The sequence below is a fragment of the Macaca nemestrina genome, chromosome 2 (assembly GCF_043159975.1).
Source record: "Macaca nemestrina isolate mMacNem1 chromosome 2, mMacNem.hap1, whole genome shotgun sequence".
Taxonomy (NCBI): domain Eukaryota; kingdom Metazoa; phylum Chordata; class Mammalia; order Primates; family Cercopithecidae; genus Macaca; species Macaca nemestrina.
Window position 1 is genome coordinate 58,063,820 of NC_092126.1, and position 4,075 is coordinate 58,067,894.

The following is a 4,075-nucleotide window of genomic DNA, read 5'->3' on the forward strand; positions in this document are numbered from 1 at the left end:
GTTCTTTCAGATTTCCAGGTATTTCCTGAAAGAGCTTTCTTTCAATATTTCACTCTCACCATCAAGAAATTCTTCTTCATACTTTATCTATTACTTCATGCTGAGGTTTAGCCATCTCTTTGGGATTCTTTAGAGATAGAGAATAGCTGGTCCCTATTTTCGACATAATAATCCCTCATAAACTTGAAGCCTTCCATAGTAATCTTGTCTCTGGGATACATAATCCTAATTCCTAAGACCTATCTTTTTTTTTTCCAAATATTTTCTTTAAATGTGGTTATTTTTATGCCTGGGAGAAAAAGATGATATTTATATTGTCCACATCCTTTTTCAATTGTATTGAGTGTTAAGGGGCTATTGCATAGTGAGATGGTAAAAGTTGCACTATGACTGATGTATGGTGCCTATGAGTCTGTTCATGTCTCCCAAGGTCTTTTAACCTAGGTAATAAGGTTCTGGGCACTTGCTGTCCGTATCTCACACTCAAGGTGCTGAGGAAAATCAAAACTGCCCATGTCCAAGAAAATTATGAGAAAAGCATGTAAATAGAGAAATTCGAGGGATGAGTAGTGTTTTTGTATGAAGTGCAGGTATCCTTACTAAAAAAAAATTGTTTTACTTAATAGGTAGCATACAAAAGAAATAAAATGAATGCCTGGGATCTATAATAGCAGAGTATGTGTTTTCATAAAGACAAGAAAAGAAAGATAGGTCATCAAAAGCTTTTCTCACTTCAAAACTCTAGAATGATTTCTGAGTGATGGGCATTTCTAGAGATCATGACAATAGCAGAAATCTAATAACATAATAATGGAAGAACAAAAAGATGGAGGTGTTTATTGGGACTGAGTTACTGTACAAAAGAACCACAATTATGAAAGTGAGTTATAAAAATTCTGTTTCCCAGGGTCTATAAACCATCAATGCTAAGGGAATTACTTGAAAGAATAAATTAATTCTGTATTGCATCACAAATATTAATAAGAGATAACAATAATCAAGAGCTTTACTAGATGCCAGGTGTTGTTTTAGGCACATGACATGCATTAATCTAATTCTCACAACATTCTCCCACATAAGGTTTCTTAACCCAATTTTACAGATAAGAAAACTGAGGCAAAAGAGGTTAAATTATCTGACAAAAGTCACAATGGAGGTACAAGAAGGATTTGGAATTCTAACACAAGTAGTCTGGCCCAAGGGTCTTTGGTCTATCAATGTCAGAAGATGATTTTAGCTAGGACTGAGCTATTGAATCTACCAATTCATCAAAACTGACCATTCTCAAAGGTTCAGATAAATGAATTGTAATTTCAATGTTCTCTAGTACTATAGTCGTAGGTATGATTAAGAGAGACCATGCCCATAAGTGAATACTTTTTTCACTATTTAAGGAATTTTTATTGAAGCAAGAATTTTATAATCCAAATTACATTTCCTTGCTCAGTTATCAATTCTGTTACTTAAAACAGAACTGACATTTTGAGCCATTCCACAGTGAAGGATTGCAAAATTAAAGAGAGGAATGCTTTAAAATTTTGTACTTGCTGAAAATTCTGTTTCCCAGGGTCTATAAAACATTAAATTTTTAAAACATTTTACCATTTTTTGTGGGTTTTTTTGTTTTGTTTTTAAATCAGTAAGTAATCTAGGACTAACATTACGTTTGCTAGACCTGGCATTTTCTCAGTACATAAGGTTCAAAGTTTCCCTTCCTTTTTTTATTTATTTTATATTTTGCAATTTTTTTCCATAATATTTAAGTTTTTCGATGTTTAGATATTTTTCTTCGGTGAAGCACAAGTTTCTTTTCGTGGTCCCTGATCAATTTTAAACAGTTGGAACACCAGTGGCACTGTTAACTGCTGTCTGGTACGCCTCTTTAGCTTGATGGGCTTGTAGTACAGCTACAGCTTCATCGACCTTATAACAGAGAGACTCTGGAGACTCGAGCCTATGAAGAAGTTCTGAATTATCAGTCTCCAACAACATGCCAGTGATTTTACCAGCAAGAGTAGGATGTGTGGCTTGAATAAAAGGAAACAGCCATTCACCCAACATTTGCTTTTCCTCTTGAGGAGAGGCAGACGCCAATATGGAAGCAGTCAAAGGTTCCTGACCTTGTACATGAACAGCAGGCTATTGCATTGTAACTTGTGGCTGTGCATTAAGATGTTGCTGAGGATTGCAAACTCCCGCAACATATTTATACTGTGCAACGGTGCAGACAGCAGGAGTAGCTGCAGTAGCTGCAGCTGCAGCTGCAGGACGTGGACCCATTATCTGTGTAGATGTGTTAGCAACACACTGTGTTGCCATGACTCATGGAACCTGTGAAGAAGCTGGTCTCATAGCACTAAATGGTGGTCTAGGAGCAGCTGGGCAGGTAGCACCGGGCGTATTTTGGAATGGAGGACGTCTGGCACCCTGAGCAGTCCAGCGAGGTCTTAGCTGAGCAATTTGGCTAGGAGGATGGTATGCAGCAAGGTTCTGAGACTGTGAGATAGCTGCCACGAAGTAACCTGAAGGAGGTGCTGGCTGGTAGGGGTTGATTACAGGGTTGGGCACAATTCATATACTTGCCATTCTCTGCCTATACTGGCTAGTGAGGTGAGCCTGGCACTCTCCTTTGCGCTCAGCTAAAGCTACATACCATGGCTTTGTGGCCACAATTCTACCGTTCTTTTCTGTAACTGCTTTAGTGGCTTCTTCTGGGGAGGAGAAACATACAAAACCAAACACCTGCTGCGACCACCCTCCATCATAACCTTTGCACTAGTGATTGTACCAAATGGAGAAAACTTTTCTGGAGATGTTCATCATCAATACCATCATCAAGATTTTTCACATAAAGATTAACATTCTAGTATCTGGTGATCCTATCTTGCTTCATCAGTTCAAGTTTGCGCTTAAGTTCCGTCTGCTGTTCCACGTTTTTCTGAACTCGAACAACGTAAATTTGTTTTCCACTGAGCTCCATTTCCATTAATCTCATCCACAGCTGTGTATCCTCATGCCTTTCAAAGCTTACAAATCCAAATACTGCGGATTTTCCACTTTCATCAATCATTACTTTCACACTTAAGGCAGGCCCAAACTTGCCAAACAGATCCTTAAGGCGCTCATCATCAATGTCTTCTCCAAAATTCTTGATGTAAACATTGGTGAACTCTTTTGCCCTAGCTCCAAGTTCAGTTTCTCGTTTTTTACGAGACTTAAATCGTCCAACAAATACTTTGCGATCATTAGGCGCATTCCATTCACTTTTTCAAAAGCTCTTTCAGATGCTTCCTGAAAGCATACAAATCCATAGCCCTTGGAACCATTTTCATCACAAACCACTTTACACGAAACGATGTTACCAAAAGCAGAAACTGTATCATATAGTGCTTTATTATCAATGGATCTGTCCAGATTTTTAATGAATATATTGCCTATTCCACTTTTGCGAAGTGATGGTTCACGCTGAGACCACATGGTGCGTACTGGCTTGCCCTTTATAAAATCAAAATTTACAAAGCACACTCCGCGTCCGCCGGCTGCTGAAAGTTCACATAGGCGTGGCCCAAGGAGCCGCGGGTGATCAGGTCCCTACAGACCCGGATGGAGAGGATAGGCCCGGCTACGCTGAACTCAGAGCATGGCCTCAGTCACCTCGGGGTGGAAGTCCCCCACGTAGAGCGAGGCCATGGTGTAGCTGGGGCGCTGGGGTTCCTCTCGGCACGGCTGCCCGCAGGGTCACAGGCCGCGACCTTTCAGTGACAGGAGGAGAGCGAGTGCCTGGGCCGGGAGTCGGGGGCCGGACCCGGTGGGAGGGAGTGGGGGCAAGCGCAGAGGGACAAAAATCACCCGGACTCGAAAACTACTAAATGGCCGCAGGACAGGGTAGATCCGCTGCCGCCCGCTGCCGGCTGCCGGCTGGGAGTGAGGGTGGCGGTGTCGGGTCCAGGCAGCAGGAAGGCCTTGGTCTCTTGGTTCCTTCTTGGACCTGCTGCTGGGCTGCAGGCGGGGATGGGGTCGGTCTCGGCTGTTTCACCGGGTTATTTTATAAAAGAGGAAGAAGAAAAAAAAAGTC

At 41.6% G+C, this 4,075-nt stretch overlaps 2 pseudogenes; both read right to left on the minus strand.

The window, feature by feature from the left end:
- Positions 1-854: 854 nt before the first annotated feature.
- Positions 855-2,998, minus strand: LOC139361899 (polyadenylate-binding protein 1 pseudogene; annotated as a pseudogene).
- LOC105488589 (polyadenylate-binding protein 1 pseudogene) lies at positions 2,572-3,796 on the minus strand (annotated as a pseudogene).
- Between the last annotated feature and the right edge of the window lie 279 nt (positions 3,797-4,075).